The sequence below is a fragment of the Mustela nivalis genome, assembly GCF_964662115.1.
Source record: "Mustela nivalis genome assembly, chromosome: 9".
Lineage (NCBI taxonomy): Eukaryota > Metazoa > Chordata > Mammalia > Carnivora > Mustelidae > Mustela > Mustela nivalis.
In genome coordinates this window covers 53,825,787-53,853,698 of record NC_139028.1, presented here as the reverse complement: position 1 = coordinate 53,853,698, position 27,912 = coordinate 53,825,787, and the positions used below count along the sequence as shown (strand labels likewise).

Here is a 27,912-nt window from a genome sequence, read left to right as displayed (position 1 = left end):
ACATATTAAGTGCTAGTGAGGTAGTAACACATGAGAAATGAATCATCCCTGTACACAGTCTAAAGACACAAGAAATAGTATTTTACCTTTATTAGTTTTATAACAAATCCCAGAATGCCAAATTTTAAACATGGAAATTTTCTATTTTGAGAGACAAATTTATACTGTACCATAGCTTACAAAACTTTGTTTATATTAAACTATGGGAGGATAAGAAGTTATTAAAAACCATTATGGGGGCACTTTCAAAGAACAAGTGATAGACTCTTTTGTGTGAAAAAATAAAAAGGTCTTTTTCAGGATATGATTGAATACACATTCGATATAATACCTGTAGCCTATATATTCACTGAACTTCAAAACTATAATTATTACCATAGAAATTATTCAGAAAGATAAATATAAATCGAATAATTTATACTAAAGGCATAGGAAATTTCTATGACTTATGCAGCTGAAGAATCTTTTTTTTAAACAAACCACCCACTATGTTATCTCGTATTAAAAAAAACAAAAACAAAAACCTGTTTTGTGATAAAACAATCAAAAATTTTTGGCACTTTATATGACAATAATGAAAAACACTTAAAAAAAGCTCCATTTCACTATGCTTTTATTGATTAAATATTGAATGGGGCTTTTAATGGCCTAAGTGATTAGATAATGGAAAAATAATGGCATAGTAAATTATAAAGTTACACCTCTGAAATTACATTTGAAATGAAATAATTTTTCTGTTAAATTAACTATAATAGTTGTTAAAAATGCAAAATGGATTTAAATTGATAGGACAATTAAAATAATTGTTATCTAATATTCTACTAAAGTGGGTAATTATTCTTTATTGATGTTTTGACATCCCATAGATCTATAAATGTATCTATCTGCCTCAAATTTAAAGAATTTGTTTATCGAGCAAAAGATGACCAAGAGTAAATAAAATGCTCCCAATTGGCTTTTCCTATGAAATTTATGATGCATATCAGCTCATGCTTTTCAAAACTGTTGTTTTACATTTATATATGATTATAGGGGAATTAAAAAAATACATTTACAAAAGTTTCAGACCCACATGCTAGGATCAATCTACTGCATTTATAATAGTATAGAAGTCATTCCAAACTGTGGAAAGAAAAGGTTAAAACAAATCCAGGGACTCTGATTTACATCCACTATAATAATAGTAAATGCCACAGACTGACTGAGTTACAGAAGAGCTAAGGAAACAAATTACCACTGTAAATAAGGTTAAGTCCAACAAAGGGAATAACTATGTAGTTGACATTTGAAGTTGAAGTCTGTACTAAGACAATGAAATCACTATACTATAGACATAAATATATCAGCTATAAAGGAAATAATTTTTTCCCCCAGAGATTAGGTTAAAAACTAGTGACTCTGCTCAAGGTGAAACAAGCTATTTTTAGTAAGAACCCTCTGATGGTACAGAATTGAAAATTGTCCCTGATTTCTCTTGGATGGGACATGGATACGTTGAAAAGTAATCAGCATTTAATCAACACTCAGCCATATTCCAGAAGTTTCATTTAACATAAGTAAATATGTAGCTTATCTCTACAGCTAGAACACAGATTTATTTATAGGTGGGAGCATCCATCTGTGTTTTAAGACTAAATCTGTTCTCATTCATTGATTCACTCATGCATCCATCTATTCAACGAACATCTCTTGAGCACCTATTATGAATCATATAACCAGTTGTTGTCAACTGTGGTCAATATAATGTACAAGAATTGACCAAAACACTACAGAAATACAAGGGAGTGTGGTTGAACCTGGCTGAGGCAATGTTCTAAGCCCAGACAGTGCCATTGATTTTGGGAAGACTACTCAATGAAGACAAATGTGGGCAATCCAGGGGCACCTGGGTGGCTCAGTGGGTTAAAGCCTCTGCTTTCGGCTCAGGTCATGATCCCAGGGTCCTGGGATCGAGCCCCACATCGGGCTCTCTGCTCAGCAGGGAGCCTGCTTCCTCCTATCTCTCTGTCTGCCTCTCTGCCTACTTGTGATCTCTGTCTGTCAAATAAATAAATAAATCTTTAAAAAAAAAAAAAGAAAAAAAAATGTGGGCAATCCAGAATGATTAGTTTGGAGGCACTGGGTATTCTCCGGATATATTTTGTTAAAGTAGGGGTGGGCTGCATACATTCTAGGACCACTCTATTCCCTTATTATGTAATATTCCCCCTCTTCATTCCATTTGAGACACAGCTGCAGTCTTGATACTTCTAGAACACAGTGGACATACTCCTACCTTAGGGCATTTAATCTAGCTGTTTCCTCTATCTGGAATTTCTATCCTTCAGGGTTTTGTTCAAATCTTAATTTCTCTAGGAGCCTGAGTCTGACTTCCTAACAATACATCCCACTTCCTTATCTCAAGCTACTTTTCATTTTACCTTAGCACTTATTTTCTCTTAACATATAAGTCACTCATGTATTTTATTTTTTATTGTCTCTTTGAAGAGACAATAAAAATGATATGAAAATATGGAGTAATATTTTCATATCATTTCACATTTTCATATGAAAATATGAAGTCCATGATACCAGGGATATGCATCATTTTCTGCTGAGCAACAGAACAAAGCCGTCATATAACGACCTAATTATTCAAGGGATGAATGAACAATGAATGAACAAATGAATTCAAGAGGATGGAGAAAGTCACAGATCTCTGAGAAAACTTCTCCTTAAAGAGGAAGCTTGAGGTTTAATGAATGAGGGGCTGCTGAAAAAGTGAGCACTGTTAGTTGGAGTGACTAACTGGATGAGGCATTACTGGCCTTGGGTCAACTCTGATCTCTGTCCTCAGTCTACGCAGAGATTATGCCAACCACTGGGCAGCAACGGGACTAAAGCAGAGTCAGCTTCATGTCCTGGTTCCTCCATCTACTGACTCTGTCATTTGGAGCCACAATTGTCTCATCTGGGATAAGGGAGTACGTATATCCATGTTCTATAGTAATTAGCACATACCAGATGCTTGATAAATAAGAATTCTCTGCTGTCAGTAAGCTCTCAAGCTGTCTTGAGAAACCGATACCTAAACACCTTGACATGATTTAACCCGCTAGAATGAGTCCTATAATGTTATGTCAGCCTAGAGGGGAGCATGACTTCCTCTGAGAAGAATCAACAGAAGGTTTAGCACTTGGGCTGAGTCTTGAAGTTTAAACTAGAATCGACAACAGGGAAAGCACCTTTCAAACCAACACATCCTCTGGATTCCCCGTGACTAAAAGACTGAAGAGTCAGCTGCCCTGACGTACATTACATGATGCTCATAAAATCCCAGCTTCATCAGGCTGGAAATTTAGACAGAAATGCTTGGCAAAAACTCAAAACATGTACTTATAACAAGCCAGAATGGTCCTCAATGGGATAAATACACTGAGTATTATGATTTAAAGGTAAGAAGCCTTACAAATAACAAAAACACTGCTTTTATGGAAGTGACTAATTTAGAGAACTTATCATCATTTTGAAAAGAAGTGTTTATGAATAAGAAATGGCTTGGTGAGCTCTCTGCCCCCTCCTTCCAAATTCAGCTCTGCAGGGAGTCTGCTTATCTTTCTCTCTCTGCCTGTTCCCCCTCTGCCTGGCCTGCTCTCTTGCTTTCTCTCAAATAAATAATCTTAAAAAGAAAAGAAAAGAAGAGAAGAGAAGAAAAGAGAAGAGAAAAGAGGCCTTGGGGGTGGGGGTGGGAGGAAGAAAGGGCTCTGGACCATCAGGTGATGGCTGACTAATCAATTATAAAACACAGTGAAAAGAGTTGGTGGGTCTCAGCAAAACACTGACCCTAATACAACCTACTGTAGAATGTTGACTATTAAGAATAGTCCTAAACATGTCTATGCAGTACCAGTAAGAAACAAAGCTGACACAGAAAAATATAAATACTAAAATTGCAAAGGGAAGTAAAATCAGTGGCTGTTTCGGTAACCTAGTAAGAAAAAAACAAAAAACAAAACAAAACAAAAAAACAGGTGAAAATTAAACACCTAATTCCTGAAGCAATTAAAAACTGATGTGTTTGACAAGCATGTGACAAGCAAACAATTTCAGGATTAGCTCTATTGCACAAAGCTGGGTTCCTCTTTCTGTATTTCTTGCATCTCCGCAAACTGAAATTTCTCAGGTAAACACAGAACATGCAGGCATAAGGAAAGGAATATCTGAACCTTGTTAAAACCTTATAACTTTTTCCACACAAAACCTTTTCTTCATCCTATAAAATAGAACAGGAGAAGGAACAGTTCACAGTTCACCCTTTCCCCTTGTTGCTTGCCTATGGTGAGGAGAAGGTGTTACAGAGGTGGGGAAATAAAAGCAAAAAATCTTGGCAGCATAGACTGATATTGTGCTCGAGAAGCTCAGAATAAAAACTCAAATGCTTAAAAGAGTCGTATGATTACAGTGTTCCCATATATTTTTTGTGGGTGTAAAGAACAAAGCCCCATGATGTCTTATAACCATTCAATAATGGTTCAATTACATTTTATGTGACTTTCCTAAGAGAACACATTTGGGGCTTCTCCAAACAATTCGTTATTATTAAGCAGGCTGCTTCTGTCAGAATTGATCTAGGATCCGTGAGGTAAGGCGTTTTCTGCTTTACAGAAAACACTAGTGGTATTCTCTACACTCTGACTACATGTTTTTACTACAGGAACCAGAATCCAGCCCAACCCCTGGCCAGCCCTGTTTTAGAAAACACCCACTGGTGCAGGCAATTTAACCTCATGTAAATACGATTCAGTTAAAAAAACAACACACAAAACTTTACCTGTGAGTCTGGCCCACACAGAGAGCTGACTGACATCTCTTCCTCTCCAGACAGAAAACTTTGCTTAAAAAACACCAGAAATGCACTTTTCGTTTTAATTTGAAAGACTAATTAATCCCACGGGGCACTGTTGGTATGGTTAATTAAAAGCCAAAACTTTATTTACTTACTCTCTGGATTCTCCCTGGGTCCAAAAGACAAAGTTTGGGGTTTAAAGAAGGGGTTCATTTTAAAATTCCCATGGCACGGGGGCGTGCCTAGGTGGCTCAGTCAGTCAGGGATCCCACTCTTGCTTCTGGCTCAAGTCTTACCTCAGGGTCAGGAGTTTGAGCCCTGAGGCGGTTCTCCACTCAGCATGGAGTCCGCGGGAGATGATCCCTTGACCTCTGCCCCCCACCCCCCTCACATGCACATGTGTGCTCTCTAACTAATTAAATAAATAAAATCTAAAAAAAAAAAAAAAATATTTCCCACAGCCCTCGCTAAGCATGCGCAATCCTAAAACTCTCTCATGGTGGCACCTGAGTAATGCAGACTTCTGAGCAATTCACTCGGTTTCCTCTCTGGTCCTGGTCAGGGTGTGATGGGTGGGATGGAGCCCCAAATTGGGCTCTGTACTCCACACAGAGTTTGCTTGGGACTCTCTCTCTGCTCCTCCCCCTACTCTCTCTCTCTCAAATAAATAAATCTTTTAAAAAAAGAAAAAAATGTCTCCCAGATCACCCAATTAACTTATCACAATGTTCCAAACTTTTTCTCAATGTACCTCATAATATCCACTCATTCTTCTAACACATCACTTTAATGACTATTATTGTAAAAAGTCCCTATGTCTTATAGCTTTCTTCATTCATTTTTTTCTAAGCCTAAACCTTCCCTTCCACTCCAGAACTTCACTCATTATTTCTTTTCTTCCCTCTCTAAAATAGTAAATCTCTTACCTGCAGTGCTTTTCTTCTCTGGCTTTGACCATGCCTCTGTCCTATCCTGAAAATATCTTTTCTTGAACTTGTCCCAGCCTCTTCTCTGTTAAGAGCTGCAGCTTTTAAACAGTTACCTATGGTTAATGTTAACCTTAAAAATAAGACTGCCAGTCATTTTATCAGCAAAAACTGAGCTTACTTGGCAACAGAAGAAAATTACAATTTGGAACAAGCAAGCTATAGTAAAATTATAGGCAATACTGGACAGCAAAGAAGAGAAGCACTCTTTTATGGAGGAAAAGAGAAAGTTGGAAGGGCTGTTATAAACAAAAAGTCTACTCCAGTAAACTGGGAGTATAGTGGCTTTTTGCTGGCTGAATTGTGAGTCTCTCATTGGCTGGGTTGTTGTCAGGGTGAAGAGGGAAACATTTATTGCTTCTACTGGGGTGGTAAAGTAATAGCTGAAGTCCTAAGGACTCGCAAGGTATGTCTTTCCTATTGGGTCTGCAATTGATCGTAACAGACACGGAATGAGGGAGCTCCCCTTCTGTCTTCCCAACTCCAATTTAGTGGTTTTCCTTTATACCGTTTCACATTACTATCTTCTCATCCCACACACCTTTCTCAATCTTAATCCATCTTGCTCCATATACCACAATTTCACGTGGCATCTGCTCAGTTCAGTTATGTTCCATCAAGATTTGTTAAGCTCCTAAGCTCTCGTGCCTTTGAATGTGACTTTATTTGGAAACAGGGTCTTTGAAGATACAATCAATTTAAGATGGGATTATTCTGAATATACTTTTCTAGTAAGAAGAGAAAATTTAGGCATAGAAACACAGGCACACGGGGAATAGTGCAGGTGACAACAAAGGCAGAGGTTGTGGTGATGCAGTTAGAAACCAAAAAATGCCAAGGATTGCCAGCAACTGCCAAACATTAAAAGAGAGACATGAAACAAACATTCAGAGCTCTCTGAAAGGATAAATCTTGCTGACACCAGACTTTCAGGCTCCAGAACTTTGAGAGGATAAATTTCTGTTTTTTCAAGCCGCACAGTTTGTGGTCATTTGTTACAGCAGCCACAGTAAACTAATACAGCATCCAGTCTTTATAGTCGGAGTGTTTGCCTATTTGTCTCTTGTTCTTTGCAATGGAACTCTTTTGTATGTATGTATGCATGTATGGATGTACAAATGTATGTAGGTTGTCCTCTCCTACAATGAACGTGAGTGAGGTAACTATGTACCATTTCCAGCAGGCAAAGAGCCTAGCCAGTCATCCAGAATTTCCGCCTGGGTGGCTCAGTCATTATGCGTCTGCCTTCAGCTCAAGTCATGCTCTCAGAGCCCTGGGATTGAGGCCTGAGTTGGGCTCCCTTCTCAGCAGGAGGCTTCCTTCTCCCTCTTCCACTCGCCCTGCTTATGTTCTCTCTCTCTCTCACTCTCTCTCTGTGTCAAACAAACAAACAAACAAATAAATAAATAAAATCTTAAAATTAAAAAAAAAGAAAAAAAAGGCCTGCAAAATTCTGATAGGCCTTTGCTCTTTCTGTATTACATAGAGCATTACTACTGCTTTTTCATTGTTACACACACATTAGACTGCCCTGTTTCTTCTTTATTTCTCTTGCTACTTTTTTTGTTTTATTTAACTTTGTTTAATGGCTCTAAAACACTGATTCCCAGAATGAGATCCTCACACCAGTGGTATTAATATGTGGGAGCTTGTTGGATTTACAAAATTTGGGGCCCATGGCAGATATCCTAAACCAGAAACCCCAGGGCTGCATGCTAACTTTGATGGCCATTTCTCTAGAATAAGAGTTATTCTCCAAAACGTACTCCACAGAATCTTATTCTATCTATAATCTCTTTCTCATGGAGAATCCATTTCTTGTTTCAATTATCACTGCTAGGTTGATAAGTATCTACACTTCTGTACTATCTCCATCACTGCTGGGAGCTGATTTGTCACCTTCAACTCAAAAGCTTGAAAAAATGCACTTATAACCTCCCTTCGAAACTGGCCTCCTTTCCTATCTTCTGTGTTTTCTAATGAGATTAATATTTCAGATTAAACTAGAAGCTCTTTAATGTTTGGCATCATACTTATTCACCACCAGATCCAAGGGATTCTTACGATATCTGGCAGAGAGTTATTGGAAGATTTTTTTTTTTTGTAATAAAGTTTAATATAGTAGTTGTTATTATGTTTTATCAGAAGCCACTGTGAATATAAATATAAATGTAAATGTAAAACTCCCTCTCTATGACTATTTCAGTAAATCAAGTGTTTAGCTAATCATGAAGTCTCATGACCACATTCTCTGATTCCCATTTTTCCCTACCTGATTCTCCAATCTGTTTGGCAAATATATTCCAGGTTATTTTTTTTCCCTGAAATTCTATGTTCATCATGTTTCTCTGTTATTTGAAATTATTCATTACTGGTTATTTTCTATAAGAATTCTATATACCCTTTTCTCACTATTTCTTACTTCTCGGCTACTAAGCTTCCCCCCATGCAAGCTGATCTTCCTGTAGTGTTTGTTTGTTTGTTTGTTTGTTTGTTTTTATTGTTAAGCCTCTTCCCCACATCTGGAATGCCTTTCCAACCTTAATTTTCAAGAACACTCAAGTCTTTGACAACTCAAACCCATTACGATAGTTCATTTCTAAGCCGAACTCCAGTAGAACCAGTTATCTATATCAGCCTTTCCACTTCCATTTAAACAGAATGAGCTAACTCATTCAACACACACTTATTGATTACTCATGTGCCAAGCACTAGTCCAAACATGGGGGTCACATGAGTCAATCAGAGATCTATGGTTCTTTTCTAGTGGAAGGTTGAACAAGAAAAGAGACAATAAAAGCTCAGCGGTTTAAGTGTTGATAGGAGAGGAACAAGGCCTGTAGGCACTCAGAGGTGGGTTGCTTATCTTGGGTTGGGGAGGGGTGTCAGAGAAGACTAATTGTAGGTTCTGAGACCTGGAAGATGAAAGTGACCCAGGGTTTAAAAAAAAAAAAAAAGATTTGGGGGAGAGAACATCTCTGCAGAGGGAAACATGCATTCAAGGACCCAGAGTTAAAGAAAACGTGGCCTATTTGAGATACTGAAAATAGTTTAGGTGAGAGCAAAAGTAGTCTTGGGCAAAATACAAGCTCTGGGGAGAAACTGTAACTTTTGTTCTCACCAATGTATGCTCAGCACCTGAACTGAACTTAATAAATAGTTTGGGATAAATTAATGACTAGAGAAAACAGGGCACTTCTCCACTGAATTAGAAGGGAAGAAGAAAAGGATGATGTAAAGGTTAAGATTATAGGTTTAAAGGCAGGACACTAAAGGAGGTTTCATCTTCAATTTACTCTGATAATGAGAAATTGGGGTTTATTAGTCAAGAAGGAGGGAGTGAGATTAGAGATTTGAAGAAAGTACAGAAATTTGAAATGGCTCTTCTAGAAAATAGAAGGAACAATTGATTAGAGAAATACAGAAAAGTGGCAAGGAACTGCTGATTGTCTTGTTAGGGTTGAGTTACTATGAATTAATGACCGCACTATTTTAATACATATATTTTTTCCTTTAGCAATTCTTAGCAGTCTGAATATAAGCACAGAAAGTGTAAGCAGTTAGATTAAATAACTTTACAAAATAATCTTTTTTTGTGCATTGATCTTCTCTCTCCAACTAAATTATATGATCCTAGAAAGCAAGAATTATATAAAGTAGACCATGTTGAGCATAGGGCTGGCATATAGTAATTGCACAATAAATCGTTTAATGACTGAATTGTTCAAAGACCAATGATTACATGGCATAGGCATAATTTTAAATGTAAAGCCTCTCACATTAACAGCTTTAGCTCAAAAAAAAAAGAGGTACCAGAATAATTCATATTGAGTATTTTTAGCATGCTAACAACCATGTCGTATGCTAAAGAATTAATGGAGAGTACATCTGTGTTTATTATGTTTAAAGGAACAATGGAAAAAAATAAAAATGAGAGACATATTTACTCTTTATTAACTCCAAGAATGATCAGCACTAACCTGCTTTCATCCTAACAGATGAAATAACCTGCTCCGATCACCGCTGACTGCTCATGGGATGGTATGACAGAATGCAATTAGATGCTTTCTTACTGGTTTACAGTCTGTTTTATTGTACTTGAAATGGAATATCCTCATGCTCCCATCATTGAAATACAACCTAAATGTTAGGGGCATTACCTCAACCTATCAACTATATCTGTCTGGGTGGTTTTCCCAGGTTAATTCTAGCTGCCACTGCAAACCAAGGTCATTAACATTGTCTTCTGAATAAAAGTCACCAGAATAACAGATTATTTAAGAGCTGTGAAAATTATCTCGCATGTTGAAGATTGATGGGAATGTCCCAGCTGGCAGGGCTGTTGCTGGGGAAAGCAGACTGAAAAATCTGAAGGGTAACTGGGTGGGTCTTATATTTCCATCTATGAAGTCTTTTATCCAGTAGCCCTTTCTCTGCAAAGTCCTTCCTAATCCCCACTCCTTTAAATTAAAAGTAAGCTCTCTCCATGACCATAGATAATATTATCTTCCAATGACACATTACTTTCCACATTGAATTATAGTTATTTATAGGAAGTTTTTACATTTATTTATTTTATTATTATTATTACTATTATTATTTTTGTTTCTTTTTATTTTAATTTTTTTTGAAGATTTTATTTATTTATTTGACAGAGATCACAAGTAGGCAGAGAGGCAGGCAGAGAGAGGAGGAAGCAGGCTCCCTCCTGAGCAGAAAGCCCGATGTGGAGCTCAATCCCAGGACCCTGAGATCATGACCAGAGCTGAAGGCAGAGGCTTTAACCCACTGAGCCACCCAGGCACCCGATTTTATTATTATTTTTTAAAGATTTTATTTATTTATTTATTTTAGAGAGAGAGACAGAGGTAGTAATGAAGAGCAGGGGCAGGGAGGAGAGGGGAAAAGCAGGTTTCCTGCTGAGGAGGTAGTCAGAAGTAGGGTTTAATCCCAGGACCCTGGAATCATGACCTAAGCCAAAGGCAGATGCTTAATCCAGGCACTCTGTAAGCTTTGATATTTTTAACAGTGAATAGCTGATGTAACATGGACACCAAACAACCAGAGAAGTTATCTGCCATAAGCAAGTGCTGTAGTACTTACCACCTGTCAGGTCTGGTGTAAAAAAATTTTCATTTCCCACCCACATGTTGACAGTTGTTACCATTTTGACGGTAGAGAGAATAATATTGCTTTTGTTTATATTTTTCCAGGCATGTTATAAATAAAGTAGATACTCCAAAGCTAATGTTTAAAATCAATTAGTGAGGGCACCTGGGTGGCTCAGTTGGTTGAGCGACTGCCTTCAGCTCAGGTCATGATCCTGGAGTCCCGGAATCAAGTCCCACACTGGGCTCCCAGCTCCATGGGGACTCTGCTTCTCCTTATGACCTTCTTCCCTCTCATGCTCTCTCTCACTCTCAAATAAGTAAGTAAATAAATAAAATCCTTTAAAAAAAGCAACCTTAAAAAAATAAAATCAATTAGTGAATTAAATAAAGATCACTGAATCCTTTTTCCATAAAAATAATAAACTATGCAGGAAAGGGTTCAGGCTGATAAAATAAACTAGTGAGTTATTTCATTCATTCTGAACTGAAAAAATTCATTTCCAACCTGTTTGAGTTTTCTAGGGCTGCCGGAAAGAAGTGGTACACACTGTGTGACTTAACAGATATTTATTGTCTGACAACGCTGCAGGCCGGAAGTGAAGATCAAGGCATCAGCAGGGGCAATTCCTCTTGAGGGCTATGGAGAAAAATCTGCTTCCTGGCTCTCTCCTAGCTACTGGTGCTTTGTTGGTGGATACATTCCCTAAATCTGTCTTCTTCTTCATATGATGTTTCCCGTGTGTGTATGTCTCTGTGTACAACTTTCCTCTTTTTATAAGGATATTAGTTATATTGGATGGGGGCCCACCATAATGACCTCATTCCAACTTGATCATCATCAAAAACCCGATTTTCTGTTAAGGTCATATTCCCAGGTACTGGCAACTAAGATTTCAAAATCTTTTAGGACCCAATTCAACTCAGGACACTGACACTGGGAAAGATAACTATGAAGAGCACACAGTTCCCATCCCCAAGGAGCTCACAGACCAGTATGGAAGGAATGACAAGTAAACAGAGCATAAACCAGTGCTTTAGAGGAATGGCAGATAGTAAAGTCAGGGAAAACTTTTTGGGGACAATGGTAGCTGAGCTGAGTCCTGTTAAATGGCTGGAAGAAGAGAGGCAGTGAGAGGAACTCTAACCAGAGGGAGGGAGTAGCTTATAGAAAAGTACATGCAGCTCTGATCATTACAGTCAAAGGAGCAAATGGGTTAGGAGAAGATACTGAGAAGAGACCCTGGTGAGACAGAGACCTAAACAGGATCAGAGGTGCTGTGTTAAGATGTCTGGACCCTGGGGGAGTGTGTGTCTGGGGGCTCAGCTGGTTTAAATGTTGGACTCTTGATTTCAACTCAGCTCAGGATCTCGTGGGTCCTGAGATGGACTCCACGCTCTGCAGAGAGTCTGCCCTCTGTCCCTTCCCCCGGCTCTCTTGTGCGCTCTCTCTCCATCTTTTTCTCTCAAAAAAAAAAAAAAAAAATTCTGGACACTGTATTCGCAGTAATGGAAAGTCTTTGAGGAGTTTCAATTCCTGAATGACATGTATAAGTTTGATCTCTCCTGAATTTTCCTCATTAGTCACAGCTGTTGCTTGAAAATACGTTCAACTATATTCTATGTGGTTGGGGGATGTTCTGTTTTTTAGGATAAACTGTTAATTTGTTTTCTTGCCAGATTTTGGTCTTTTTTTTCTTTACTATGTTCAGTTATCACTCATTAAAATGTATTTTGGGGAAGCTTTTTTTCTTAATCTTGTGTTTATGATCTAGTTTGAAACATATTAGCTTTTTTCTTGTTCCCTCTTCCCATTCCCTGTTTGTCACAACCTATTCATAAAACCAAACTTTGAATTATAAAATTTAACATCAACAGGCATTTGTAGCCTGCTGAGAATCTAAAGAGCTAACCCTAAATTTATAAATTCATTTATAAGCATATCATAATTCACCAAAGATTTCAAATGGACATTTTCAGCCAATGTCTGGCTTCACTATTGCATTTGATCATCCTTAGGGGGCTCTTTGTAAAAGAGATAATTGGAAAATCTAGATTCAGCTTGGGTCCTAGGAAAGAGTAAGAGTTATGTAATTGAAATAATTACACAAGTACCTCTTTTTGCAAGAACATTTTGCTCACTATGAAACAATAAAGGACTTCCTATCACTCAGATTTAAAAAGTGGCTCATCAGTATTTCCAGTGTTTATTGTATGATTTCAGATGTGCCAAAAAAAAAAAAAAAATTCTTTGGAACCACTGAGTAACAGAGTTTGCCTTATTACATTATATATGACAAGTGCTAACATCTTCAATTATACAACAATTGAACTAGAGTACCTTTACTTTGTCATAAAATCTGTTTCACTGAAGCTAAGTATCTCTTATATCAAGTCCTCTACTCTTTACAACAATCTACTCTGTGTTACATATCCAGTTGTACAAAGCATGCAGCATGTGCCTTTGCTTTTAATCTTATACTTTCATGCAAATAGATTTAATCTTCACAGAAAAGTCCTGTTATATATTTGAATCTCTTTAAGGAGAAGAGCAAACCAAGAGGCATCATGCTTCCTGATTTCAAGCTATTCTCTACAGTTGTAGTAATTAAACAGTATGGTACTGGCATAAAAACAGAAAAACAAATTAATGGAACAGAATTGAGATCCTAGAGATAAATCCAATCTAATTAAAAATGGGTAAAAGACCTGCATAAACATTTTCCCAAAGAAGATATACTGATGACCAAGAAGATATATATGAAAGGATACTCCACATCGGTTCTTAGGGAAATGCAAACTAAAACCACAATAAGGTATCATCTCATACCTTTTAGAATGGCCATCACCAAAAGACAAGAGATAACAAATGCTCACAAGGATGTGGAGCAAAGGGAATCTCTACGCTCTTGGTAGGATTTTAAATTGGTACAGATAGTATGAAAAATAGTAAGGAGAATCCTCAAAAAAAAAAAAAAAGAACTATCATTTCATCCAATAATTCCACTTCTGGGAATATGCCCATAAAAACACTAACTCAAAAAGATAGCTGCCACCCCCATGTTCATAGCAGCATTATTTAAAATTAGCTAAGATATGGAAACAATCTAAGTGGTTAGTGATGGTGAATAACTAAAGAAGTGGTGGTATATATAGTGATAATATAGTGGATATATATATTATATATATTAAATGGAATATTATATAGCCATTAAATATTATTCAACCATGCAAAAATGGTGAAATTCTGTCATTTGCAACAACATGAAAAACCTTGAGGATATTATGCTAGGTGAAATAAGTTAGAGAAAGACAAATACCATGTTATCTTACTTTTATGTGGAATCTGAAAAAACAAAACACATAGAAAAAGATATAGGTTTATGGTTACCAGAGGCAGGGTTTTGATGGAGGGTTAATTGGAAGAAGGTGATTAAAAGGTAAAAACTTACAGTTCCAAGATAATTAAGTACAAGGGATGTAATGTAATGTACACCATGGTGATTATAGTTAACATTATTGTATGATATATAGGAAAAGCTCTTAAGAGAGCATATCCTAAGTTTTCATCACAAGGGAAAACAAGATTTTTTGTTTGTTTGTTTGTTTTTTCTTTATCTAAATAAGATGATGGATGTTAACTAAACTTCCTGCAGTAATCATTTCACAGTATGTTTGCCTCAAACCATTATGCTGCAAACCTTAAATTTTTACAGCGATATGTGTCAGTTACAGCTCATAAAACTAGAAAAAAAGACATGCCATGATAAAATAACAAATGGATTTTTAGAACAATTCACTTACTCTCAATAGGTCTGCTTCCTAATACATAAGATGGATATAATAATACATGCCATGCCTTTTGTGTGATGTACCAGATTACTGGCACAAACCTTGGTTCTATCAGTAAAAACTGTGTGACTTTGTAACAAGATGTTTAGCTACTCTCAACATCAGTTTTATCAGGGGCATAATGGTTACCTCATAACATGACAATGAAAATTAATTATGATAATTTATGAGAAGAAACCACACAGTGTAAATACTAATATTCAAAGAATATCCATTTCCTTTGTGTGCCCTTCTCAAGATGGTAATGAATGTCTAATGTGATAATACTTCCTTATAAACTGTAAATCACTTATATTTATATAGACTTTATATATTATTAATATACAAAGAATGATAAAAACTAGAATATAAAATGAACTATCAGACACAAAACTCTGAGATCATCTGTCACTCACATTGACTTGTATTTTATTTCTCAAGCTCTCTTAAAATATTGTCATTCATCATTAAAATTGGGCTTATCCCATGAAGGAAAATGAGATTATAGATCTGGGTTCTAGTACTTTACTCTTATATTACCTTCTTAGTGAATCCTCTTCACTTACTCAATACTTGGTTAAGTGTGAGTTTTTAACTTTATCAGGGTTTACATGTACATAATATGAAATTTAATTAATAATGTCTATACATTTGGAATTCTGCTGGCATTGGCTGAAAAACTCCAAAGGTATAGAAACTATAAATATATCTCAATGATTGACACAACTAGTTTGTATCTTTTAGAGTTGTAGGTTCAGTCCATTTTTAGGCAGCTGTGGGCAGATGGAGATTTAATAAGGATTTGGTTTAATCACTACTCTAGAACATTCTTCATCTCCAAAGAATCATCAAATACTTTTTGTAAGTACGTGGGAGAAAATTAGACAAACAGCAACACAATGTGATCAGAGCTTTAAAAAAATATTTATTTGTTTGTTTGTTTTTAAAGATTTTATTTATTTATTTGACACAGAGAGAGTGAGCACAATCAGGAGGACTGCCAAGGGGAGAGGCAGAAGCAGGATACCCACTGAGCAGGGAGCCCAGTGCTTTGGGGCTTGATCTCAGGATCCTGGGATTGTGACCTGAGCCAAAGACAGAGGCCATCCAGATACCCCACTTTTTTTTTTTTTTTTTTTTTTTTTTTTAATGTGAGAAGTGTTTTAAGTGTTTTAAGAGTAATGGAAAAGAGAAAAAAAAAATGGGGTGCCTGGGTGGCTCAGTGGGTTAAAGCCTCTGCCTTCGGCTTGGGTCTTGATCCTGGGGTCCTGGAATCAAGCCACCGCATTGGGAATCTCTGCTCAGCAGGGGACCTGCTTCCGCCTTTCTCTCTGCCTGCCTCTCTGCCTACTTGTGATCTCTGTTAAGTGAATAAATAAAATCTTAAAAAACAACAACAACAAACTCGACAAGTGAAGTCAGGTGAATTCAGACCCTATTATCAAAGATAAATTCGAATGCTCGTTCTTTCTTACACCATGAAGTTTAAATATGAGTAGGGGCAAAACTAGGGTCAAAAGAGATCTAAGAGGGATAGAGACACACTCAAATAAAAGGTCCTAGGATGAACAGGTTCTTGCTAAAGTGGATAACTCTCTTTTTGCATGTATCCTGATCTGTTGGTCCTGTCTTAATTCAGATTTCTTCTTCCTAGAGCAGGAATCAAACAGGTATCACCCAAATTACCTCTCTTTGTAATGCTCCTTACCCAGAAAATATTAGACACTCGATAAATATTTATGGACTGAATAAACAAACAGAACAGAGTTGTTATTGTTAATTTCTTCGTGAACAAATTTTTCTTAAAGGTTTCAGATTCATATAACCCTTAACTATAGTTTCTTATACCCTTACTTCATGTTAATAGGACATGCGCTATATCCTACTGACTCTGATTTGGGAATTTTGAGGTAGAATATGCATAGAAGATCAGAAACGTGAAAATAAAAGCACTTCTTATTAAGATTGTGAGAACTAGGGGCGCCTGGGTGGCTCAGTGGGTTGGGGCTTCTGCCTTCAGCTCAGGTCATGATCCCAGGATCCCGGGATTGAGCCCCGCATTGGGCTCTCTCTCTGCCTGCATCTCTGCCTAGTTGTGATTTCTCTCTGTCATATAGATAAAATATTAAAAAAAAAAAAAAGATTGTGAGAACTATGCCCATTTGGATCATGGTGATCCTTTAGTTTTATTTCAACCTCTCCTCCTACCTTTGCCGTAATATTTTGGTATTAAAGATGCAAAAAAACCAAAAACAAAATAAAACAAAACAAAAAAGCCCAAACAATGGACAATCAAAAAATATATCCACAAGCAATGATTCTAGATGTGAAAGATAAAAGTATACCCATAAAAATGCTTACTAAAGCTCCAAAATCTTGTGTCTTAAGATGAGCATACTGGGTGCTTCTAATTCTATTACTCTACTCTATTATTCTATTCTAGTCTATTATAATATAATCTATTATTATATACATATATATACATTATATGTCACATATATATGTGCCATATATATACTATTACAGAGTATATATATTTTTCTAATCTGTTCTTCAATTTTTGGGTTGTATGACTTGAAGGACTAATTTAGCAAGGGAAAGCTAAGCTGCCTGTTAGTTTCATCAAGGTTGAGCTTCATTTGATTCCAAAGAGGTCAATAGAGAGCAACTAAAGTGGGGAGTCTAAGATGGATGACGAAGTCAACACTGCTGTCCACTTGGGACATTGAATGGCACAGAGTTTTTAGAGGTTTTCTTTTAGCAAATGAATATTAAATGGCATAAATCTGTGAGGAACAAAAATATTTGTATTTATTATTTACTATATGCCAGGTATGGTAAACATATTTTGCATATTATGCCTTATCTCTTTTAACCTCATTAAAAAAGAAGACAATGAGGCAGATGTTGTACTGTTATTCAAACAAAAAAATAAAGATTAAAGGTTAAACAATTTTCTCAAGGTCAGCAATTTAACAACTGGTGGCGCTAGGACATGAACTCAAGATGGTGTGGCAGCCAAGCTTTTGCTCTTAACTGCTGTTCAGTTCTGCCTCCTGGTCTGTGTGTTGAGAGTTCCAGTTTGGAAAACTCTAAAACATTATACAAATGTACACTACCCTTAGCAGTAGTAGCAATAAAAACAGGTTTAAAAAAATTCTTAGGAAAAAAGAAATCTAAACAGTAAGGTATAAAAGTACTAATCTTTTTTACATTGGACATTAGCTAGAACTCAGCTTTAACTGTAACACACATTGTTAAATCATAGATTTATTTAAAGATTTCAATGACATCAATGATTCTGACTACCAAGATTTATTTCACACAATGAAACTGGTGATGTGTACATTTCAATAAAACTAAAAGTTGATGTGCTAGGAAAAGTCTTAGCTCCTTTCTTAAATATTATAGCAAACGAAGTATGCCAACATAAATTTCAAGTAATTTCTTCACTTTTTCATTTGATATGAATTATAAAGTGAGAGTAATCAAAACACCTACTAGTTCCGTGTAAACTCTTGAATGCTATTATTATTAATTAAATGCTTGTGTCTTGGCACTTAGTGGTTGCTAGAGTTGATTCAATCAATTTTAATGTGTAACTGGGTATATAACTCTTGTGTTATCAAGTCTTACACTTGAACACATTAAAAATAGACTTTAAATTCCTTTAAATTTAAATTAATTACTTTCCTGTATTTCAAATTATTGCTAATCATAAAATTGTATAATCTGTCTTATAAATTATGTGCTTTCACTGTTTTACCTTGAAAAACATGAAAAATCTTTATGACCACTAAAATAAGTTAAATAAATGAGTAGAGTGAGCTTAAAAATGTTTGATTTTGGTAATTTTTTTAAAAGATAGACATTTAGAGAATACAGGAAGCCAATTAAATAAAACAATTTTAGCTTTTCTTGCTTTTTAAGGTATAAGTTTTGAAATGATTCTTCACTGTTGTTTAGTATTTTTAGCCACTTGAATCAGTAATATCTCAGGGAACTTTTCAGTGAAGTCAAAGCTTTGCATATAAGAATGAAAACAACTTGAATCCGCACTTTTAAGAGTGAGGAAAAACCTTAGTCCTTCCGTGACAGCATAGCCCATTACCAAATGAGGCAATGACTATTGTCAAATATATTTGAACATACTCTGTGAATGCGAGAGTAGTTAATATTCAAACTTTGACATTGAAAAATACTGCCAACCATTAATGCTGTTTTCTTATCATCAAATAAAAATGTGCATGTCCATAGCACGTGTTTTAATTGAAAATAAGTAAAATATAAAATGGATTGTATTTTTACCAAATGACTCAATTAATTGGATTTTCAAGCAGTCATTTGCTAGACTGAGCTTATTTTTTATCCTGATTGAAATCTAAGGAAAAGTCATTTTCTGCAAGATTTATAAAGCTAGGAAACAACAAAACACATTGTCTACCTTTTAAATGAACAATTCTCTTGATTTTCATGGCTAACAAAATGAGCTAAGGATATCTCCTGAAGGTGATCAACTTGCATCTAAGAATAAATAATCTCCCCAACATAGTAATTGCTGTGAAACAATTTAGTTATTGTCTCTCTGTCCTCATCCATTTGTAAATATCCTCACCTATTGGAGGCTGTTGGGCAATAGCTGTAAGAGAGTAGAAATACAGATGCTGATTTTTGGCAGAGAACAGGAGAGAGGCAGGAAGTCAAGCTAAGCGTAGATTCCTGTTCACTCTGGAAAACTTGGTGAGCCTTCCAATCACGTTGATCTTGACTGGTGCTGATTCATTCAATGGTCACAGTTTGTGGCATTTAGATATTACTGTAGGCATTAACTACTAACATCTTTGGTATTCAGTTGGCAAATGCAGTTGGGATCTCTCTAACCTATCAGGGAGACTGTGTAGTTGTGGTTTGCCTTGATTTTACTGTTGAAATAGTCAGCAACTCAAAACAGGATTTAGGATTAGATTGAAGGGAAAAAGAGTAAACTTAAAATAACTCTCAGCATTGCAGTACATATGAACAAAAGGTAAGAAAGCAGAATCAGTCAGAAAAATTTAAACTGAAAGGAACTTGAAAGCTCTTGCTTCATTTGGCCCCTTGATCTATATAATCAAAGAATCTTATCATTGGAAGGGATTTTGGAGTTACCTAATCTACTCCCACTCCCGGTCGGTGCCTATGGTCATTTAAGCCTTTACTTGAACACTTTGTAGCCAAGATGGAATCATTAAATCTTTTTTCCTATGTTAATTGAATAGCTATGATGTTATAGTTTCTACCTACTGATCCCAGTTCTGTCTTCTGAGGGGGGAAGGGAATAAATAAGGGTGCCTATGAACGTAAATGACAGCCCTTCAAATAAGTGGAAAAACTAACTTAGAAGGGATTCCCCAGGTCATCTGTTCTACTTCCCTAATTTTACAGTTCAGTAAACCAAGATCTTTAAAGATGAAGTGATTTCTCAGAGTCCCAAAGCTGTTTAATTGCAAAGTCTGAAAGAGAAGGGAGTCTGGGTTACTCCAAAAACAGAGGTTTTAAAGCCAGCTGGTACAGCCATCTTGGTCATCTCTATTTTAAACTAAGCAAATCCAGATTCTCTTAATTTCTCTCATGGGACATGTCCTCTAGACTTCAGACTATTCTGGACATCTCCCAGTGTCTATTACAGGCTAGGGACTGGTGGCACAAAAAGGGTAAGTACTTAATATCGAGGAATTCTGTCTAGACTGGAAGATAAACAAATAATTAAAGCACAGAGTATGAAGTGTATCTAAATTTCTACTGGGAATGTGGGTCTCAGATTGCAGAGTGTTACTGAAGTGTTACTGAAGTGATATTTCAACAAATAAAAGTAATCCAACCCTTTTAATGGCAGCAATAGTATAGAAGAAGTCTGCTCACTTTAGTTAATGACTTGCTGGATTAGCCAAAACTTTTCACTGTCTTGACTGGAACAGAGTATGCTAGCATATATGGCTAGGAGTCTACTTTTGAGCATATCTTCACTGTGCTCCTCAAACAAATAGAGCTGTTCCCTTACAAGTCGAGCTGTATACCTACTCAGTAGAGGTGCGAGTTTAGCAAGATTTATATGAATTTGTTATCAAGACCATTTAGTCTGAAAGAGTTGTTTCTATAATATGTAAGGTGAATATTTTAGAAAGGCTTTTTTTTTTGAAAGTAGATTGTTTTTAAAATACTATTAAATTAATAAGGCAAGCAACTATGAAGACTGAAAAAAAATACAAAGTCTAGATGTATTCATGTACTTAGATTACATTCCCAATATTATTTGTATATTTTATATTCAAAAAATAGCTTCTAAAATTGGGGATCAGTTTAAAGAAAAATTGGCAATTTAATATATATTCATGTTTTGAATGGGAATAACAGGTGTATAGATTTTTTTCAATAATTGGACAACTAGTGGTTTTGTTCCTCTTAGATAAATAGGTTCTTACTATGTACCATGTACAAGGCACTGTTCTTAGAGCTTTGCATGCATTATTTTATTCAGTCCTTAGACCAACTATTACTCCAACTTAACAGATTAGGAGTCTTACAGATGATTGATAACAGGTTCACATTCTTAGAGCTGATAAATGGAATTGTATAATGCATTTTTTTTTCACCATCCAATGTAAAATCAACCATAATTTTTAGATATGGCAACCCCAATCCAGACACGGTTTTCTTTCTTTATTTAATGTTGAGCTTAAAAAAGCTAACATCTTCGTTATCATCTACTTCCACCTTTATAAATGTTTCCCATTCTGGAAAGATACCACCCCCCTGCAACTTCCTCTCTTGCTGTTGGAATACATACCCTTTCAGGAATAGCTCCTCATTATCCTTTCCTAAAAATTTAGTTGTTCTCTAGAAAACTAAATGACAGTAATTTCCTTCTACTTTTAACTTTTATAGAATAGCAATTCAATATTGCATTTCATTCATCCAATCATTCACCTATTCATATAGTCAAGAAATAACTGTCAAGCCATGCTCTAGGTATTTAATAAATACTAAGTAGACTGATTTTACAAAAAAAAAAAAAATCAGAATCAGTGGTTGCTATAGTTCTATGCATTCACACATTTATTGATCACTTAATACATAAAGCATGTGCCAAGGAGATTATTAAATATGAAAGCTCTGTTACCACTTATTAATTTAGTTTACCAAATGCCAAACACTTCTCAAAGAACTTTGTGTGTATTAACTTTTTAAAAACTCTCACATCATTCTATAAGATAGGTATAATTATTATCCTCATTTTGTTGATGAGGAAATGGAGACATCAGAGATTACCAAGATCATATAGCAAGAATGCAATGGAGACAGGATTCATATTCAAATAATTCAAATCTAGAGCCTGGAGTCTTAATCATTACACTATGCTACCTAAATAAGCAACTAGATTCATAGAAAAACACCATGCTCTGAAAACAGACAGGGGGTATTCCTCAACGGAAGTAATTCCCCCCCCCCCCAGGTTCTGATAGAACAGGAGGAATTAACCAGGTCAGAGTATTTAGGAAGAGTCCTTGGCAGAAAACACATTATAGGCAAACATCCCTGAAAGAGAGAGAGAGAAAAAAAATAACACTTAGAAGCAAAAAAGTGTGTCAACTCAGCTTGTAAAGAATTGTGATTTCAAACTAGGAGAAGCAGTGAGGACACCCACTAATGAATTTGAAAGGAGGCATTTAGAAAAGCATAGCCTTCTCAAATATTATTCTACTTGAATAATGCATTAATTTAATAAGCTATGGTCTTCTTTCCTACAAGTTCACAGGATAGAAACAAAGGAAATAAATGGAAGAATTATCTCACAGGGGATTTTAAAGCCATGTTATATATAAATTGAACCAGTCATAATTGGAAAGAATTTCTTTATTATACTTTTAAGTAAAAATCCATTTATTTTTCTCTTTTCTGATTATCAGTCTGAGGTCAAATATTTGAAAAATATTTTACATATTATACATCTAATAAAAGTAGAGATTCTAAATCCATGCCTTGAATGAAAGGCACAACAAATCTCATGATCTTTTAGTTTCATTTATACAGCTAGTTGGTTTTGAATAATGTCAGTGGCATAACAACCACGACATTGTATTTTCTATAAGAAAGGAACACTTTAAACTAATCGTTTAGGTACTGTAAAAAGGATAGGTAGTCTCTACCACCTTAAAGAAGAAATTTGATAATAAAGGTAATAATAACAAGCAACAACAACTAAAATTTATTTAGTGCTTACTATGTGTCTGGCACGGGTCTAAACACTGAAACACTTTACATATTATCTTTTAGTCCTTTAAAAATGTCATCCCGTTGGCCTCTGACCTCTGTTGTTTCTGATGAGAAGTCCAGAGTAATTCCTATTATGGTTCTCCTTTATATAATGCGTTTGCTTTCTCTGGCTGCTTTTATTTATTATCTTTATCTTTCCTATGGTGTTTCTGTGTTCCTTCAATCTGTTATTGTTATGGTAGTCTATTTTATATGTTTGTATTATTCTGTTTGGAATTTACTGAGCTTCTTGAATCCATGTGTTGATGTTGTAATTAAATTTGGAAAAATTTTAGCCTATATATATATCTTTTCCCTACTCATTTTTCTCTCCTCTCCTAATGGGACTCCAGTGACGCAAATGTTAAACAGCTTTCTATTGTCTTATAGGTCACTGAGGCTCTGTTTATTTTATTATTTTTTGTTTTTTTCTCCTCTTGTTTCAGGTATGTCTAAATTCATAACTTCTTAGTTTCAATAGTAACAATAAATTTTAATAATACAACAAATTGGTCACCTTTTTGTAGGTGACTGGGAGCCAATTCATTATCTTGTGAACTGGATGAATAATGGGAAATAATCCATCATTTATCCTGCATTTTATATATAAACCCTATAATAGAAGAAGAAAAGTACTCTTAATAAAATAATTCCAGAAAATAAATATAAACAAATTGGTACAATTCAATATTTCCATTTTTCACCTCTAATGAAATAATATAGTTAATAACTGAATAACAGTGGCTGCTAGAGTGAAGGTTAGGATTACCTGCTTCCTTATAAAAGACCATACCACCACTTACAGTCTTGCCAAAGGGGTCATGCATGGGTTTAATCATACCTCTGGATCCACCTGCCAATTTGTGGGAACTACAGAGGAGAGAGTGACATGTTGAACTATATCACAAGACATCAGAGGTGTGTAGACTGGGAAACTCCACAATGATTTGGGTTCTTCAGCAGATAAACTCTAAGGAAAATAGAAAGATGGGATTCTACAGATGAAGAGAGACTTAAGACATACTAACCTAAAAAATCTGAGCAAGACTAAAATAGAGGATGTGGGGACACATAAACCATAAAGAAAGGGTTGATAAAAACAAAGAAAGGCAGTGATGTGATTACTGTAAAAGTCAGGCAAAGGTTACTTTCAAAAGGAGGAAAGGATCTGTGGTTATAATGAGAAAGAGCCAGAAAGACTCTCCTGGCTGGCAACATTCTATTCTTGATCTAGGTAGTGGTTACAGAATATTTGCCTTATATTTATTTTTAGAAATGACTCAGTAGGCTTTACATTTATTGAATGTGTTTTTCTGTATCTATATTTTATTTCACAATAATATGGTACAACACACAATATTTTGTTCACTATTCTCTATGTGCCTATTTAGAGTTCACATACAAACTAGGAGAGAGGATGGAAAAAAATGTCTTTGGAAGGCTGACTATAGTTTGAACTGGTTGTTAAAGGGAAAAGTAAAAATTTCTCTTAGGCCAATGGTTTTTATTAGAGGAAAAACCGGGGTAGACTTCTTAATTTTATCAAAATCGTCCTCAAGAGTGAACCAGCTGGGAAAGGATGAAATAAACAGAGGGGTTAGAGTGTTATGGGTTGCATTTCATCCCCCCAAATGATGTCTAAGTCATAACCCTAGTATGTGATCTTACTAGGAAACAGGGCATTTGTAGATGACTGCGTTAAGATAGGTCATCAGAATTGGCCCTAAGCCAACTTAACCATGTCTTTATAAAAAGGGCACACTTAGGCAGACACACAGAGGGAAAACACCATGTGAAGATGAAGGCAGAGACTGGGGAAGGGTGCATCTGTAAGACAAGGAACACTGAAGTTTGCCAGCAAACCACCAGAGGTGAGGAGAGAGGCAGGGAAAAGACTCTCCCTCACAGCCCTCAGAAGGAATCAACACCTTGCTTCCTTCTAGTCTCCAGAACTCCAAGACAGTACATTTCTATTGTTCAAGTTACCCAATCTGTGGTATTTGGTTAACAGCAGTCCTGGTAAGCTAAAACAAGGAGAGAGAGTGGGCTCCCAAAATTATGGCCAAGTCTGGACTAAGGAGAAAGGCACCATGGAGAAGCTCCCTGTGTTGAGACTGCTGAGAAGTTTAAGGCTGGAGGTTAGGATTCAATCTTCTGAAATGCTGTGGAGAGGGTGGGACTTTTCCACAGCATGCAGGCTGAGGGCCTGAATTCTTATGGAATATTAAGGGAAAGGGTGTTTCCTGAGGGTGAGAAGTCTGACATCCAGGTCATATGTAAATCTAGACATAGACTAAGGACGATGTGTGCCCAGGTAGTTTTTACGTTTATTAATATATACACGAGAGACAACTATATTTATACAGAAGAAGAAGGTGTGCTTCTCACTGAAGCAATGTATATGTTAAAAGAAATAAAGAAATGTAGATATAATAGAAATATGTAGATTGGTTAGCCATATAATAAACTTATTTTTTATTTGTATACCTGTGGATACACAACATGTCTATAGAGAGAAAGAGAACAAGTACTCTTCATTCAGTGGCTTCTATCCCTCCTAGCTGGAAATAAAACAAGCTGAAAGGCAACTAAAAAGATGAAATCACTGTCAAGGACGGGCACACAAGGCAAGCGGTTTTATTTTTAATGTTTTGAAGTCACAGGAGTTATTTCTGCAACTGTACTGCTTGGCTATTTTTCTTTTTTTCATTTTCAGTGCTTGTCTTTCACGCCTTGTGGGCAAGGGCATTTGTCCCGCTATCCGCGCAGCCCCTCCACAACGGCTCCCATGTCACCTCTCTCCGGGAGGCTGCTCTGAATATAAAGACCATCCATTATAACCATTGCCATTAAGTGATTGTGTGAGCAGCTCTGTTGGTTACAACATTGTCAAAGCCTTAGCATGGAGAGTCAATCACGGGGGCAACTAGAGGGAGGCTTCTCACTATGGATAGGACTTCAAGGGCCCCTCATGCCAAGCAGGCTGTGCCTCTGCAATTTCTTCCTAAAGCAGTAATCCTCAGACAGCTGGGCTCCCAAGTCAGCAAATGGGTATGGAAAGTTACTCGACAAACAGGAAGGGGCACCATGACAGCTGAATGCTTAATTCTAGAATACAAAGAATAAAAGCCGCCATTTGTAGAGTGTCTACTATGGCCAGGATTCTATTTGCTAGCCTTCCCATGCACGGTTATCTTCAACTAGAAAAACCACACTTTGACACTGGTATTATTCTTCTCAATGTCCAGAGAATGCAGCCGAGACTCAGAGAATGTGTATTTATGGGGTTCCACTACTAAGAATCATGTCTAGGAACTGAACCTACTTTGACATCCCACCTGTACGCTTTCCAATTTGCCATGCTGACAAAGCAAAAAACGATTGCTGTCCCTTATGAGATATGGTCTTTTCTCTCCGAGAGTTCATGTTTCAACCTATTTGTGACATAAGAGCTGACCCTGGCTGTGTTCCTGCAGTCGTTCTCAAGAGAAAGAGCTGACAGGTTGAGAACTTCCCCCGGTCGGCTCCTTCCTTGAGCCGCCGCTAATGGGAGGATATTCTTCTCTAAGGCTGTCGGCAGCGACTGCTTGCTCCGTTCAAGTCCCTTGACAGCACCCGCAGGTGGAATTCCAAGGAGAGAAACAGCTGCTGTCCTTGTACCTTTGACACCTACTAACATAAATTTGGAGGAATAAATATTTAGGTAAAAAATAATGTTTACCTATCAATATGTATTGCACTTTCTTTCCATTATTTGTTCTTTAACTATGTATAAGCATAGTTCTTACGTCTTACTGACACATCAGGGAAGAGGTAACCTTGAGTAGAAGCAAAATTTCAGGTGAAATATACTTTCAGATTTTAATCCCGACTGCACCTGGGATGCTCTTCCGTCAGATTACAGATACTGGTCAGAAACAGCAATACTCGCAAGGAAATCTTGTGAAAAAATACCCACGACATTCGTTTCTTTCAGTCCAAACTACCAAAATCAAACAAGTGACCCAAACAGCCAACACATCCGCCCTTCAGCAAGAGAACTGAGTCTCTGTTCAGGAAAGATTTGGAGGGAGAACAACAGCATCATAAAACACACCCAAACTCAACAACACTTAGTCTTTTTGACATTAACTCCTACAAAATGTGCTCAGTGAGCAGAACCACAGGAAGGATTGTTGTACACAAAGCCTTTGAAAAATAACAGGGCTCTCTATGATAGAAACAAAAGCCCCACTGGGTCCGGCAAATAAAAGGACTCAGCTGCTAGCAGGAGAGGAAAACCCTCTTCTTCATTCTCCTATTTTCCAAAGGAAACAAAGAATTCTAAGTGAGGCAGAAATCATTATGCATCATCTTCTGACTTCTGAGCAAAAGCAGAAGTAACTCCTTAATACTGAAATGATGGTCCTTGTTGAAATAATATTTTATAAAATGAAAAGGTAGAATAAAAAGTGGAAGAGGAAACAACATCAAAAACATGTTGTTTGGGAAGGGATGGATGGTGGGAAACAGGCCGCCCAGCATGGTTTAAAAAAAATATATATGTGGCAGTGAAAGATGGTTTATTGGACAAGCAACTTTCAAAGGGAGTGACCAAAATGTTATAGAAGTCCCCAAGGAGTGATAATAAATAAATCTCTTGCTGGTTCTTGTTGGGGCAATCCACTTATGCAATGAGGGGAAATTCGATGATGGAGAAGCAAAGCTGGTGTCCGAGGGGATGGCTTCTCCATCTTTAAAATGAAGTTGGTCTGAGAATTAAAAGAGCTCATGTATGTAATCAGTGAACACACAATAAGAAATAGTTTTTTTCCCTTTATCTTTTTCCTTTCCTTAAACTGCCACAAATGCAATCGGCAGGTACTCACGG

General features: G+C 36.4%; 1 protein-coding gene across 26 annotated transcripts in view; it reads right to left on the bottom strand.

The window, feature by feature from the left end:
• Positions 1-27,912, bottom strand: part of DLG2 (discs large MAGUK scaffold protein 2) — a gene marked incomplete at its 3' end in the record, with an annotated part of 2,041,616 nt that overhangs the window by 486,137 nt on the left and 1,527,567 nt on the right. The gene's annotated exons all lie outside the window — the stretch shown is intronic.